Source organism: Cervus canadensis, chromosome 29 (genome assembly GCF_019320065.1).
Source record: "Cervus canadensis isolate Bull #8, Minnesota chromosome 29, ASM1932006v1, whole genome shotgun sequence".
Lineage (NCBI taxonomy): Eukaryota > Metazoa > Chordata > Mammalia > Artiodactyla > Cervidae > Cervus > Cervus canadensis.
This window is the reverse complement of record NC_057414.1, coordinates 819,121-835,579: the sequence shown is the minus strand read 5'-3', so window position 1 is coordinate 835,579 and position 16,459 is coordinate 819,121. Positions and strand designations below refer to the sequence as shown.

Sequence of the window (16,459 nt, the reverse complement as noted above, 5' to 3'; positions counted from 1 at the left end):
AAGGGCATTCAGTGGCTAGGTGGTGAGGACAGAAAATTCTCTGGCAATGCACTCAGTTCTCCAGAGTCTTCAAAGTAATTACAAAGTCTTATAATAAAATTGACAGTAATCAATTCTTTACTCCTGATTCAGGAAAAATTTCCACATCATGAAGAGTCAAAGGGCTGAAAGGAGGAGTACATAGAACTACACTTCCAAGTAGAAACTTAAGACAGCTATGAATATAGTCATCTAATTCAGTTTAAACTCCTGGGAAGAAGGAAAAATTGTCCCAAGTTGCCTACAGCAAATTCTAGCATGGTTTGTAAAAAGAGAACGAACAGATTGGTGATTTGGTTTATTTAAAGGATTGTTTAAGAGACTTATTCTGTAAGATATCCACTCCTCCAGCCAAGGATCTCAAATTGTTTTAAAGTGACTAACTCCCAATCATCACTTTTCAAAGACAGGTGATGTTGCTTCAGGAATTTATGTAATTATGATGCTTCTTCAAGAATACTAATGGTTTTCAAAAGTCGTCAGATCTGCAAAAATTCTAGTCCAGACACAAAATGAATATAACCTGAATCATATTTCTAATCACTCTCACCTTCATTTTCACCATTTCCTTCCACTGCTCCTATGGCAACAGAGAAAGCTTCCTCTATATATTGCCAAACACACACACAAACCTCTCATCAAAATAGCTAGATGTTCCAGAACAACTAGATTTTTAGCAATATTTAGGGGAAAAATCAGCTTTGGTATGGAAGTTGGCACTGTAAGCAAGGGGGAACGAAGCAAAGACATTTTGTCACTGGGAAATTATCTGAATATTCTCAAGCTTTCCCTTCACTTTACTTAGCAAAGACTTGGGGACCAATGCTTATTCTCCTGGTCATGTGAATTCTACTGCAGACAGAAAAAATCTGAAGTAAAAGCAATCACAATCTCTCATTAAATCCAGAATGTTAGTGAGCAAATCTAGTAAGGAAACAGGGCTCATTTTTATTATGTAAGAACATCAAAGTGATGTGAGACTGGAAGAGGCCCATCAAACTGACGAATTTAAAATACCAGTCTCATGTATTCATTAGTTATTTCCAGCCAGCCCCAGGTACTGAGAATATACATGTATATATATAAAATCTTCTTATGATAGGCTGAATTATTTAACTCATTCAATGAATATCATTAACTATGGCGTGGGAGAGACTAATATAACAAAGTACAGTGAAATACACTGATGATTTACCCTTATCATCTTTCTTTGAGCACTCATCCTACACCAGGCATTTATTCATTAACTCAGTGAACATATATTTATGGCCCATGCTATGACTCTGTCCTGGGAATCAAATATTCAAGAGAGATATTCTTAGGTGTACATATTCAAGGTGTGTACATATTCAAGGTGTAGATATTCAAGGGTGTACATGCTTACCACACATGGAGATAACAGATGAGGATACTAAAACCTGACTTTAGCTGGAACCTGATGAATGCAAACAATAAAATGAAGAATGAAACTAAGTCAGTCATGTGAAAAGCATGGCTAGAACATAAAGCGTGAGTGCAACTGTGGTACAAGGTGAGATTGGAAAGATAAGAAAGGGCCAGACCACGTAGGGTGTGGTAGGCTCTTAAAAGGAATTTGGAGCATAAGTGCAACAGAAAGCCATTGAGGAGGTGTCAACAAATGGACTGGCACAATGAAGTCTTAGAAAAGACTGTCGGAGCTGCTCATTGTTCTGGATGCTGCTGCTGCTGCTGCTAAGTCGCTTCAACCAACTCCGACTGTGCAACCCCAAAGACGGCAGCCCACCAGGCTCCCCCGTCCCTGGGATTCTCCAGGCAAGAACACTGGAGTGGGCTGCCATTTCCTTCTCCAATGCGTGAAAGTGAAGTAGCTCAGTCGTGTCCAACTCTTAGTGACCCCATGGACTGCAGCGTACCAGGCTCCTCCATCCATGGGATTTTCCAGGCAAGACTACTGGAGTGGGATGCCATTTCGTTCTCCTCATTGTTCTGGATAGAGGACTTGATAAGGAGACATGATACTTTAGGTAAGAGATGATAATGACTTGGCTGTGACTGGTGACAATGGATATGGAGAAAAGTGGACACAATCAGATATCTTTTGCAAGTAGAATCAACTGGATTTGCAGATGGATTGGATCTGGGTAAGGTAGAGGGGAATTAGGGTCTACTCCTGGGTTTTGAGTCAATAAAACTGGCATATTTGGGGTACTATTAAGAGAGATAGGATTGACTGGAACAGAAACAGATGAAAGCCAAGGAAAACAATGATTTTTCTTTTGAACATGTTAAATTTGAGATGCTTTAGAAGCACCCAGGTATAGCTGTCAAAGAAGAAAGTAGATATATAAGGCTGGACCGAGAGAAGCGTCTTGGGTTAGAGATGTAAATTGACGGTGACCAATATATAAATACTTTGGAATGAATAATATTACCTGAAGAGCAAGTGTGAAAGTGAAAGTGAAGTCACTCAGTCTTCTCCGACTTTTTGTGACCCCATGGACTGTAGCCTACCAGGCTCCCCCATCCATGGGATTTCCCAGGTAAGAGTACTGGAGAGGGTTGCCACTTCCTTCTCCAGGGGATCTTCCCAACCCAGGGATCGAACCCGGGTCTCCCGCACTGTAAGCAGACACTTTACCGTCTGAGCCACCAGGGAAGACCAAGTATAGATAAAGAAAAAGTGCAGCTGAAAAGTCAGTCCCACAAAGAGGCAAGACTGTGGTAAAACAGGCAGCTCAGCAAGTAAGGAGAGAAAATAAGAACATATGATGCCAGAGAAGACAAAAGACAGTCTCCTGAGCACTTTATAAGGGCAGACACATACAAGGCTCTCTTTTTCTCATTCCCACAGATTATATACTATGTGCACTATATATCTAGATCTGTATGTGGGTATGCCTTTGTATGTGTTGTGTGTATATCAAAAATCCTTAGAACAATCCAGAGACATAGGTATTAGTTTATTATCTCTATTTTCCTAATGACATAATGGGTTTTGGTAACTTAAAAACAAGCCAATCACTTAAACAGTGGTGGAGCAAGAATTCATGTCTACACCTAGTAACTCTATAACACACTCTCTGTATCATCCCTGGTCACATTACTGACCCTTCTTTCAAAACAGGTTATTTCCAAAGTCCATGAAAAATGAGAGGGGCCACCCAACACAGTTTGAACTTCCAAGGGACAGAGAATCTAACACGAGTTTGCTTAAAAACTATAGAGTGATGAATATTCCATATTCCACTCAGCTCATAGAAGGTACAGAAGTGTATGACTATCTAGCACAAATGTATTTTTATTGCCCTGGCATCGACTACTAGATTGTGACTTGCCAGATGATAAATCGATGATTGCTTCATCATCTGCCTTGAATACACACAGGGACTGTATGTTACTGATACTAGCTATGAACCTCAGATACCTGGAAAGTATTGGGTTGGCAAAAAGTTCGTTCAGGTTCTTCTATTACATCTTATGGAAAAATCCAAACAAACTTTTTGGCCCATGCAATATACTTTGAAATAAATTATGACTTAGAAATTTGACAGAACTGTGCTATGACTCAGTATATTACATAGTTAGGCAACAAGTCATCCCATGTGCCTCCAAAATACAGAAATTAATAGAGCATAAATTCCAAATAGATCAGTAGATTATATCCTAACTCTGACAGCATCACTCATTTGTCTAGTAAGTCTTTATTAAATAACTGTTCTGTAATAAGCACTCTTCTAGTTGCGGAGGATTCAATCGTAGACAAAGACACAAATTCACACCCTCACTGGAGCCTGTAACCAGGTAAGGAGGTAAAATATTGCATGCTACACAGTAATGAAGATTACAGAGAAACAGTAGGCAGGAAAGGAAGATAGAAACGGTCAAGAGTTATGAAAAATAAAATTTTTTAGTGTAGCCAAAGAAGTTTAAACTGTAAAATTTGTGAAAGAGAATGAGTCATGCAAATACCGAAGGAACAAAAATTCCAGGTTAAAAAAAAAAAAGTAAAGGCTAAGCCCCTGAGGAAGGTTTATACTTAGTGTGCTGAGAGACAGCAAGAAGGCCAGGGTGACTGAAGCGAAGTGAAACTTGGGAGAGAGGAAGAAGGGATGTCTAGAGCTAGAGTGATGATCAAAGCCTTCTTGGACTTTAAAAGACGTTGGCTGTAAAACTGTGTGAGAGTGACTTTCTGGAAGAATTTTCAATGGAGGAGGGACAGACCACGACCAACTGTTCAAGGAGTCTTTGACAGAGGAGGGACACAGATGACCAACCCTTCAACAAGAATACGGGCACAGAGGCAGAACCAAGAAAGCACTTGGGAAACCGCTGCAGTGATTCAGGCGGGAAAGACGACAGTGATTCAGGGAGGTGGTAGTATGGATGGCTGAGAACTCACAGGATTCTGACTCTAATTCACCCACAGAGTGGAAGTGTTTGCTCTCGGATCTGCCTGGGGCTACAAAGGAAAGAGAAGAATCAATGAGGACACTAAGGTTTCAGGTTCATGGTGTCATGTTGACAGAAAACTGTCGAAGAACAGACTTGGGTGGAGATAACCAAAATTCAGTTTTTTAATGCATCAATTTTTAATGCATGTGACTCTTTGTGACCCCGTGGACTGTAGCCCACCAGGTTCCTCTGTCCATGAGATTCTCCAGGCAAGAATACTGGAGTGGGTTGCCATCTCCTTCTCCAAAGGATCTTATCTACCTAGGGATCAAGCCCACATCTTTCCATCTACCTGAATCAGCAGGCAGGTTCTTTACCACCAGCGCCACCTTAATACTTGGTAGAAATTCAAAAAGAGATATTTAATAAGCATCTGATATTGAAGTTCTACAGAGAGGTCTTCATAGGAGATATCAACGGAGGGGGCATCGGTATGATTTTTTTTTTTTTTTTTGGTAGACCACGAAACTGGATGAAATGACCTAGGAATTAGAGAAAGGAAACTAGTTCTGAGACTAAGCCCTCAAGGAATTCCAATGTTTAAACTCTGAAAGAAACAGAGACAAGGAGAAAACAGTAAAAGAGACTGAAAAAGAAATTGAATAGAAAGCTTATCTTGTAAAGTGTATGTGTGGTGGGTGGGGAGGGGAGATGAAATGTGAACTACACATATTATATTGAGAAAAATTAAAAAACAGATATGGCTGTGTTTTCGCAAGAAATATTATGAGTGTGGGTGTACACACACATGGTCTGGAAATGTTGCTGTTCAGTCGCTAAGTTGTGTCCAACTCTTTGTGACCCCATGAACTGCAGCACGCCAGGCTTCCCTGACCTTTACTATCTCCCAGAATTTGCCCAAACTCATGTCCATTGAGTCAGTGATACCATCCAATCATCTTACTCTCTATTGGCCCCTTCTCCTCCTGTCTTCAGTCTTTCCCATCTTCAGGGTCTTTTCCAATGAGTCAGCTCCTCACATCAGTTGGTCAAAGTGTTGTAGCTTCAGCATCAGTCCTTCCAATCAATACTCAGGGTTGATTTCCTTTAGAATGGACTGGTTTGATCTCCTTGCAGTTTAAACTGATATAATGAGATGTCCACTGGGTGGTGGGAATATGAATAATTTTTCATTTCTTCTTTGTTTTTTACCTTTGTTTTGTAATTTTCTGAATTTCTGCTATGAAGACTACCCATTATTTGTACTATTTTTTAAGTGCTGGACTGAGCGATCTGCTTTCCAAATTTCTGTCCCGGTCTACCTTGTGCCCTGATCACTCCTAAAACTGCCCCCCAGTTGGGTGTCTGCTGAAAGTGAAAGTTGCTCAGTCGTGTCCAACCCTTTGCAACCACGTGGGCTATCCAGTCCATGGAATTCTCCAGGCCAGAATACTGGAGTGGGTAGCCTTTCCCTTCTCCAGGGGATCTTCTCAACCCAGGAATTGAACCAGGGTCTCCTGCATTGCAGGTGGATTCTTTACCAACTGAGCTGAGGGAAGCCCAGGGTATCTGCTGGTCAAGTTAAATTTTTTTCTCTTCTGGGTGTATATCCTTTTGCCCCAGTGGTTCTGTTCACACTGGTTCTTAGCCCTGATATAATCTTGTTTCATGGCCTTTAAGGCGGAGTTTTTCAAGAGCATCGGCTTGGAGTCAAGCAGACCTGGGTTTGAATCCTGGTACTGCCATGGGCTGGCTGTGGGCCCTTGATCACTTAGTCTCTCTGAGCCTAACTGGAATGAGAACAGTACCTACCTCAAAGAGTTTTAATGAGGACTGAATGAAGTAATATTTGTAAACAGTCTCTTTGTAAAATCTCCCCAGGTCTTTACCTTGCAGGATGTACTTTATTCTCTCCATTCAAGAGGCATTTTCATCCATACTTTTTCATATGATTTATTAAGCAGCTAATAGTATGGCTACTTATGGGCTTCCCTAGTGGCTCAGATGGGAAAGAATCTGCCTGCAATGTAGGAGACCCAGGTTCGATCCCCAGGTTGGGAAGATCTCCTAGAGAATGGAACGGCTACCCACTCCTGCATTCTTGCCTGGAGAATCCCATGGACAGAGAAGCCTGGTGGGCTACAGTCCAGGGGGTCACAAAGAGTTGGACACAATTGAGTGACTAAACCTCAACAACACTATCACTATTTATATACAAGTTTTGTCTTCAAACAGACTTCAGACCCTTTAAAGGTTAAATTTGTGCCATACACAACAGCTGATATAATCCTTACACCAAATGGATATTCAATAAATTCTGCTGAATGAACGAATAAAGGGAACTGCCTCCACCAGGCTTTTTGGTCAGCTACTTGACTGAGATTTAAGGACAGTGGCCCCATCCCACTATGGAAAATTAAAAAATAGATGATGAAAATCCTCCTGTCCAATGGATCCAGGCAACAGAAAACATCAAAAAGAGAAGTGCAGACTAACCGAAGTAGGAGGGAGAAACCTCTGGTGCTCCACGTGGCTTCTCGATACATGAAGAAAAACAGCAACACAGAACTAGGAATAGTCTTATATGATATAGTTTAACTGAGACTCATGAAGAATAATGCTTTTTAGCAGAACTAGGACTCAGTTCAGCTGCTCAGTCCTGTCCAACTCTTTGAAGCCCCATGGACTGCAGCGCGCCAGGCCTCTCTGTCCATCACCAACTCTCAGAGCTTACTCAAACACTAGAACCCAGAAAAATATTATCTCAAAACTGATATTTAATCACGTCCTGAAACTTGGTTCTGCTCCTCTATAATTCTCTAAGCATGTAATCTTTAACACACAGATTTTTTTATTTAAATGTAATATCAGTATGAAATCTACAATGCAATATATTTTATTCTTCTCTATATAATGTATTATAAGTATCTTTTGAGATTAGTTCATTTTGAAGATGGGGATAATGATAAGATTATAATTCACAACAGCTTACTATGTTCTAGGCACTGTGCTTAGCACTTCACATGAAATGTCATTTAACTATCATTAAAAAAAACTGCAAGATAGATCATTTTATGCATATTTTCACTTGACATATCTAGGGCTCAGAGAGAGAGGATGGTTTGGCTAAGATTCTAAGGCAAGTGAAGAGCAGAGTCAAGATCCACACTTAGAACTCCTATTTCTTTCAAACAGCTGCATCATATTCAATTATATGAATGTCCAAAAATTTAATTACTCCCTATTTTTGAATATTTAGATTCCTCATAGATTTTACTACTATACTAAACAGTGTTGCACTTTAATTACTTTTCAATGTATTTCTGTAGGACAAGTGCACGATGTTGCTGGCATAAATCTTTTCACGGTTTACAATCTATGAACTTAGACTGTAAAAGGCGGCATTAACGTCACTCTCAGTCCTTTCTCCTTAAGCTTATTAATCTGTGTACCACACAGTGTTCTTCCCAAAGGAACCTTCTCTCTCTTGCTTCTATACAAGTTCATGAGTGAGGCCCTTTCTCCCTAGCTATTGCATCAGGAGGTCCACTCATTCATTTAGCAAGGGTCTTATAGGGAAAAAAAAAGATAGTAAAATCATATTATTTTATTTTCAACATACAGAGCCTTTTCCCTTTTAATCCCATTTTAAACTAAACAAAATTACCACTAAGAATGTCTGATTATTGCCATTTCATATATCAGAAAACAGAATCCCCAAGAGAACAAATTATTTGCTTTAAATTATAACTCTGATGTGGTAGGGGTAGATATATATATTTTTAAATTCATACATATGTGAATGTATATTCTATATGTATTTTCTTGCTATAGATAATGGGAAGAAATTAATTAACACAGTAATTTTAAAAGCTTTCAAAATATTATAAACCTGTGATCTAAAAATATGGAGTACTTTATAATTCAATCAAAAGTAGTAAATGATAAGAGTTTACATAAATACTATAACTTACATGATATTTTGGTTCAGGGTCCTATTTTCAGAAGTACTAGGCTGCTTTATTCAATATTCTAGGTTCATACCAAAATAAAATCAATCACTATCCCATTATAGAAAATAGACATATATTTAATATGCATAAAAGTACTGTGCCTCAGGGAACCATAAGGTCTCATATTGTATCCTAAGTGAGGATGGAGAAGAAATTATTGGTGGATAGAATTTAGCATAAATGGCAACTTAGATAGTAATCAGATTCACAGTTGCATTGTCTTATTCTCAACAATTTTCTCAAATGCTGACCATCTTTCTGGCACAGATGTCTCTTATATAACTTAATCCCCACACAAGCAAACCACACAGCTCAAGACATCAGCGCTAAAATGATTCCTTCTGCCTGAGCAACAGCCTCCTCACAGACAGGGGTGTCAACACTGCATATGCCATGGATGCCTCGGATACATTTTCCTGAAAACAAGTGCATCCCATAGATAAGAGACTCTGGGCTATAACGATACTGAGAGCACCGCAGTCTGGGGAAATCTCCATTGTCGTAGCTATCTCAAGCACACATCTGTGACCTTGTAAATAGGACAGTCCAGCACCCCCTCCATCTAGCCCAGGACGAAAAATATGCCATAGTTAAACTGAAATCCCTTTAAAGCAAAAAGGGGCCATAAAATAACATTGTGCAAAAGTGAAGTCTGTAATTTTACGTGTTAATTAAAAGGTGCTGGCAGTAGAATAAAGCTCACTAAATCATCTTAAATCATTACACAACTGGTTTAGTAGTCCATGAAGACCTAAAACAGCCTTCTACAGCAAAGCAATAAAAATGATGTGATCGACTGTTAACTAGTCTCAATTTAATTATCAAGCAGGGATTCTAAACTTCTTCCCATTTTGCAGCCTTCAGCTGCTTTCTTGTTATTTACGGCATACCTCGAAAGACTGTAAAGCATTATTGTGCATATTATATCACCTAGCATCAGGTGCTTGAAAATGTGGTTTTGCATTTCTAACTCAATCTCTAGTTACTTATTAACAGCTAATATTTATTGAGTGGCTACTTTGTGCTAAATAATATATAAGCATAATTTAATGTAAGCCTCACGACGACCTTGTGGGGTAGGTATGATTACTACCTACATTAAATCTCTCTTGAATTTGAGGTTTAGAGGTGAAAAGTCTTGCCAGAGGTCTCACACATATAATGAACGGCAGAGTCAGGACATGAATCCAATTCTCTCTGGCTCCAAAACCCACACTCAACATAATCAGATGCTACTGCTTCCCCTCCGACCAAATGGGATGGTTAGTTAAACCTTACGCATTGGCTACAAAACATTTTGGAAATTCAACTTTCCACTAAATTCTTATGTAATGTGAATCAGCTACATTCAGAAGCCATACAAACAAACCTAATAAATACAGCTAACTCTGTTGCATAGAATCATTTAGATTACGGTTTCTTGACCTTACACCTGTTGCCATTTTGGACTAGGTAATTTTGGGGGTTTTGGCAGGCTGCCATCCTACACATTGCAGGATGTTTAGAGCATCCCTGATCTAAAGATGCCAACAGCATACACCTCCTCACCCTTGTGAATGAATAAAAATGCCTCTAGACGCTGTCAAATGTTCCTTGCAGGTCAAAGCCACTCCCAATTGAAAACTGCTGATTTACTTGAAACTCATCCTGTCAAGGTCTACATAATCATCAAAAAAAGAAGACAAGAGCCTTCTGGATGTGTCAGTCCCACAAAGCCTTTTTCTGAAATGTTCTAATAACTCTAAGGAGAGTAGTTTGGAATAGACTTGCCTTTCTCCTTCTTCACACTGTAACTTGTTTCTGGCTACATTTCTTGTTTTGAAGCTTGGAATATCAATCTGAGAAATACAGAGTGAACTGTCAAAGATGGCATTGGTGGTGGTGGTTTAGTCGCTCAGTCGTGTCCGATTCTTATGACCCCATGGACTGTAGCCCGCCAGACTCCTCTGTCCGTGGGATTCTCCAGGCAAGAATACAGGCGTGGGTTGCCATTTCCTTCTCCAGGAGATCCTCCTGGCCCAGGGATCGATCCCATGTATCCTGCACTGGCAGGTGGATCCTTTACCACTGGGTCACCAGAGAAGCCTATTTGTGTAATTAATTCACCATAATCACTCAATGAGGTTAATAGTGTTACAACCTGTTCCTCATTTCAAAAATGAGGGAGAGAGGCAGAGCTAAGTAACTTGCCCAAGGTCACATAGCTGATAAGCCACATAGCTGGGATTCAAACTCAAGCAATCTTTTGCAAGGGTCTATACTCCCAATTCAGAGAAGGCAATGGCAACCCACCCCAGTACTCTTTCCTGGAGAATTCCAGGGACGGTGGAGCCTCGTGGGCTGCCGTCTAAGGGGTCGCATAGAGTCAGACACGACTGAAAAGGCTTAGCAGCAGCAGCCGCAGCACCACTCCCAATTATATCACAAGTCACTGGAAACCACAATGAAATCATTCCACGGTGTTTAGCCACATCACAGACTAAAGTTACCTAATGGCTCAGCAGTAAGGAATCCACCTGCCAATGCAGGAGGCCCAGGTTCGATCCCTGGGTCAGGAAGATCCCTGGAGAAGGAAATGGCAGTCCACTCCAATATTCCTGCCTGGAAATCCCATGGACAGAGGAGACTGGTGGGCTACAGTCCAAGGGGTCTCAGAGAGTCAGACACGACTTAGCAACTAAACAACAAAAACAATATAATGGAAAAATGATAAGTCTGAGTTTCAAACAAATCAGACGTATGTATGTAAGTGTGTAAGTGTGTGTGTGGAGAGAGAGTTATGTATGAAGGTATGTGTCTAAAATTATATCCACATATAATTTTATTTTTTCCACTTCTCCACTACATGACAATGGAAGGGAAAAACCCTCAGTTTTAACTACAGAAAAATCACTGCCTTGTAAGATTATTATATGTATTAACTAACATATTTAGTACTTGGCATGGTTCCTATGCTCAATAATTGATAGTTATAAGAGCAGAGATAAGCATGCATCAAGACCTTTGCTTGGTTTTCCTTCTGACTAAAGGTACATACAAGTCAAATGAGATTAAAGCTGGTAAAATCTAAATATTTTTCCTCCTGTTTGAGAATTTAAAGGAAATGAAAGTATGCTTAAGACATAACATTTTTTAGAACTGTGTTATAGAATTGCATTTTAACTTAGAGAAAGAAATATCAAGAAAATATTTTCTTAGTTTCAAATAGTTAAAATGCAAAATCAAATTTAAATTTTCTTACATTATACAATCATATCATATGCTAAAAATATTTCTTTTGATGCTCCTATATTCTTATATTCTCCAAGCTCTACTCAATGAAAATGATAACTAAATGATACTTTGGGACTAGTATCAACATTTCTGTGAATATTAAAAGTGACACATATTTCTAAATTGTAAGAAGGTTTCTACTTTGTATTAATACATCTTCAATTTACCCAAACTCCAAACTGATCAACTTCAGCATATGTCATCATATATCAAAAAACAGTCTTCACTGTTTTATGAAGTTAGTTTAAACTATCTACTAAAATAACACAGCAAGAAGTACAAGGAGGAATAAGTGTGTCTCTTCATCTCACGAGGACATAAATCCTGGAAAAAAATGGTACACAAATAAGTGCAACATTTTTCACCATTAACTTTATTTCATATTTTTCTACTTTCATTGGCATTTAATTTAGTTTTTATCTATAAAATGCCCTGAAAATCCCATAAGAGACAATATAATACAACTCATAAAACCATCAACATGTTTTGAAGAAATGTAAAAAAAATTAGAATTACTAAAATCCTTCAGTCATGAAAGTAAACATGTTTAATGAGAAAAATCATTGAATAGATAATATAACAAGGTCAATGAGCAGAGTAAAAACTGAAAATATTATGTAGTTACTTCAATATTCTCAAAGTTTGCATATTCTGTACTGGTTGGACATATCAAAAATTCACCCATGAGTGAATTTTTCAGTTTTCAACTTGACATTTGTCATCACGTCCATAAAAAACTGTGTACCATGATGTGATGGCAAAGGCTTGTCTCCCTATGAAAAGAAAGTGAAGAACTGGGCAAGTACTTGAATATTCAAATACCATCCCTCTCCTCCAAACAATCTCAATATGCCCTTTAATAAATGAACATTAAAAGACTTCGGTTTCTTTTTGAGCGTAACCTACAGCCAAAACATTACCTTGGGATAGCAACAGTCTCGGGAGTGCAATGAAACTACCTAAATAATATATTTGGAGTTTAAATGATCAGGGAAAGCTTTTCTCTTAAAGAAGCAGTCGAGCAGTTATGTAGGAAATACTACGTTCTATTCACATTCTTCAAAAACAAACCAAAATACCCCCGAACCTTGTAGGATCTGTCCGGAGTGCTGAAAAGGTTTCCGCTGGAGAAGGCTGGAGTCTGGGAGACCAAGTAACCTGATGAGTTCACCAAGCAGGATTTTCAAGTCCCAACCAAAGATCCTTTTAAACAGAAACTGACGTCCATAAAGGACAAAAACAGTCACAACTAAATTTCAAACGTGTAACTGCATGGATATGAGAGAAATTGAAGGAGGAGACGCCCTGTGCTCCACGAGAGGAACGAGGCACACGAAGCACATCTAACAAGAGGCGGCATGCCTGAACACTCCGAAACTCAGACTGTCTAGAATGTTGCAGCGCCAAGAGGATTCTGCAGAATACCTAAGCTGAGCCCCTCGGGGTGTGGTGGGGGGCTGCACAGAACCCACACAATCATTTCTGCTGCCTCAAAAGGCCAGCAGTGAGCATCAAGGATACAGATGAGCTCTGGCTCAGCCTCACGGGACTCAGAACAATGAAACATGTAGGGTATCAAGACGGCGGCAAGAAGCCACTACCTTCTGATCAGCCTGTGTCAGCTTCTCCGCGGAGAGTAAACTGTGGGAGAGTCTCACTCGAGAGCTCACTCGAGAGCTTTCCCTTCCGCTTAGGCAGCACCGAGATGGTGCCTGAGTGAGCAGGGGCACTTGTTACCCGCTCCTCAATTTCCCTTCCCCACGGCACCTGCTCCGGAGGGAGACCTAGCACCAGCACCTGAGCCCTGCAGGTGGACTCCTCCCTTCCCTCTGTGAGGTCCCAGGTGCAGCCGAGGCTCTGGGCACCTGGCTGGCTCGTCGGCCTGCCCTGGGTTCTTTCCCAAGTGGCTGTAGCCGGGGCAATGCCTCTTGGGGGTAACTAGCGGGTTCTGTGTCCGAAGGGCAAGCTACATCCAGGGGAGAGCCGGAGGGCCGGGACCGGGAGCGGAGAGGGAGCTTTCAGCACCACCCGCTGTCCTCCGGGCTCCCGCCGCAGGAGCCGCGGTCACCGCCGCCAAGCGATCCACCGGGCAGCGGTTCTTCCCCCTCTTCCCCTCCACCTCCGCATCTCTGAATTCTGAGCCCTCGGGTGGGTCGGCGGAGCCTAGTCCGAATTCTGAACGCCCGCCCCTGGCCTTGGGGCGCGGGACCTCGCCCCCGAAGGCATGCAGAATTCCTCGCCAGCCCCTGCGGCCATTCCCTCCTTTCCCCCCGTTGCTCTCGCCCTGTCTCGCCAACAGGTTTAACCGAAGCCATCCGCGAATGGAGCGGGCTTCGACCTGGAGGTTCTGGCCACCCCCGCCGCTCCACCCGCGACCCCCTCCCCCAAACCCAACTGGGAGCGCCCCGCAAGCTTACAGCCCCTGCGTCCTCGGCGGGCCCGGGGACCCTCTAGGCACGCAGACACTTAGCAAGCTTACCCCCTGTTGGCGGCGCAGCAGGCAGGAAGTCGCGGTCTAGCCAGCCCCCCGGAAAGTTGGGCCGCGCGGATCAGCGGGGCAGAGTCGGCCTCTCCGGTCCCGGGCTCCCCCCGCCCCAAGATGATCTTAAGCTCATCTCCTGCGCTCGGTGCGCGCAGAACAGCAGAGCTGAGGGCGGCGTGTGCAGCGCTTCTCCCTGCTACTGAGAAAGGGGGGAAGGGGGAAGCGCGGAGGAGGGAGGGGTGGTAGTTTGTGTTTAGAGAGAGAGAGTTCTCAGCGCAACTTTTTGGTGCCACCAAGTGGCACAGTGAGTTCCTTTAGGAACGCAGACTTCGGATCGAATCTGGATGGGTAAGCCAGCTCCACAGCCAGATGCTCCCAGGGTCGGGGGGCTGGGGCACACCCCGAGGACTTGAGTTTCCCCATGTGCACTTTCTCATCTCAATGCCTGGGACTCAGATCCTTAAATTCTAAGGGTGAGCTTGTGTTGAGGGGGAACGGGCACCCGTGCCCTCTGCACACAAGTGGCAGGGGTGTCAAGGACACTAGGCAGGTGCCAGTAGCCTCCTAGGAGTCTAGGAGCCCTTCTCTCTGCCAACCCTTCTGCCCAGATTACTGTATTCTCAAATATCACTCTAACTGTTCTGCCATCACCTGAGTGCCCAACCTTTAAAGTAGGGTGCCATTCATTGTCCTTGTACTAGAATCAATTCCAGAGTATTTCCCAACCCTCATTCAAAGAACATCCCAGCTTGCCACCCAACTTTCTTCTTTAACTGCTACCTTTAAGAAAGCATGTGACTTTAGACTCTGTGGATCTGAACCTCTCCAAATCACATTCAGAACTCCAGATTCTCTTGGCTATAGGCAACGTGTCTGATTGTCCTTCTCAGCCATTTCTACAGACCTCTCTGTATGCATGACACCAATAGCACAGCCAAGAGCTTGCAAATGCCTTTGATCCTTTACCCTGAAGCTCCCTTGATCCAGATTTTCTGGGTGGTCTTCCTTCCTTGTGTCCAGATCCTCAAACCCAGTTGATCCTAGGCAGACACTGCTGTTACATGGGACCTTAGTGACCCAAAACACAGAAGAGCCTCCGCATTTCTACATGTTCAAGGTCACACATTTTCCTAGACACCAGCCCAGAGACTACTAACCCAGGGTGATACCAAAGAAACACAGTGATGGCAAACCTGACTCCCAGGCTCCTGCTCCTTCTGGCACCGTACACAGCCCATTCAGTCATGTTTAGCCCTCCTCTCTTTCCTCTCTCTCCATCACCCTCTTTCTGACCCCATCTTTTGCAAAGTCCCATAAAGGAACTTGGAGTAAGGATGTTTTCCTGGCCCCAGAGGGAGTACATAAACTTGAGCTTAAAGGTCCAGAGTTGCAGGTGTACCCCCTTAAAATGGCCCCTGTTCTAGAAAACCGCTCCTTCTCGGAAATGTAGTCATGGAAGTGTCATTTTAGAAATGGAACACTGGCATTTACACTCAACGAGATTCCTCTTTTGCTATCTCTTTTTCAGGGTGAAGCACCAGCTGAGCTCCCAACACCTAATGGCTTCAAAAATAGAGAATCCCGTCCTTTGCTAAATGCGCCCCTTTGTGCACATGTATCGGTATGCATGAAGAGACAGAAAGAGATGTCCAAACCCTCCCTTTGGCTCAGACCTCTTTTTTTTTTTTTTCTCTCCTCTGATTTTTTTTTAGTTCATTTTCTATGGAAACGAGCCCACTTAAATTCCTCACTTATGCAAATACAAGCAAAGCGATCTTCATAAAGCTCTCATTGGAGAGACGCCGCGGGAGCCTAGGCTCCGGACTCGAGATTCCTGTCTGATTCACCCAGCACATGTCCTTGGCGGGTGACTTTTCCAAACTTGCAGGACCTCGCAGCGTCCCTTGCTCCCCCGGCTCTCCGCCTGCCCACCGCCCGCCCTCCCGGGTCCATCGCCCCGGCTCCCGCCCCTTGCCGGGCGGCCCTCCATCCCTGCGCTGGGGGAGGGGGCCCGGCGGGCTCCCACCGCCACCGCCACGGCGACCCCCGAGCCCAAAGAAGGAGAAACGCGTTGCGCTTACCGGGTGCGCGCCCGGAGCCCGGCGTCCCCGGCCGGCCGCTTCTGGCCGGCGGCCCGGGCTCGCCGAGCGGCCTGGGCTGCGGCTGGGGCGCTAGCGGCGGCGGTGCGGGCGGCGGCGGCGGCAGGCGGCGCGGAGGCCTGGGCGCTCGCGCTCTCGGGCCCGCGCCGGGAGCACGTGCCGCGCTCGGGCAGACGCGG

At 43.1% G+C, this 16,459-nt stretch overlaps 1 protein-coding gene across 2 annotated transcripts in view; it reads right to left on the bottom strand.

Annotated features, from left to right (window-relative positions):
- Positions 1-14,312, bottom strand: part of GRM5 (glutamate metabotropic receptor 5) — a 598,074-nt gene extending 583,762 nt beyond the window's left edge. For both annotated transcript variants that reach the window (XM_043451882.1, XM_043451883.1), the window contains exon 1: positions 14,179-14,312. The gene's annotated coding sequence lies outside the window, so the exon portion shown is untranslated. The remainder of the gene's footprint in view (positions 1-14,178) is intronic.
- Between the last annotated feature and the right edge of the window lie 2,147 nt (positions 14,313-16,459).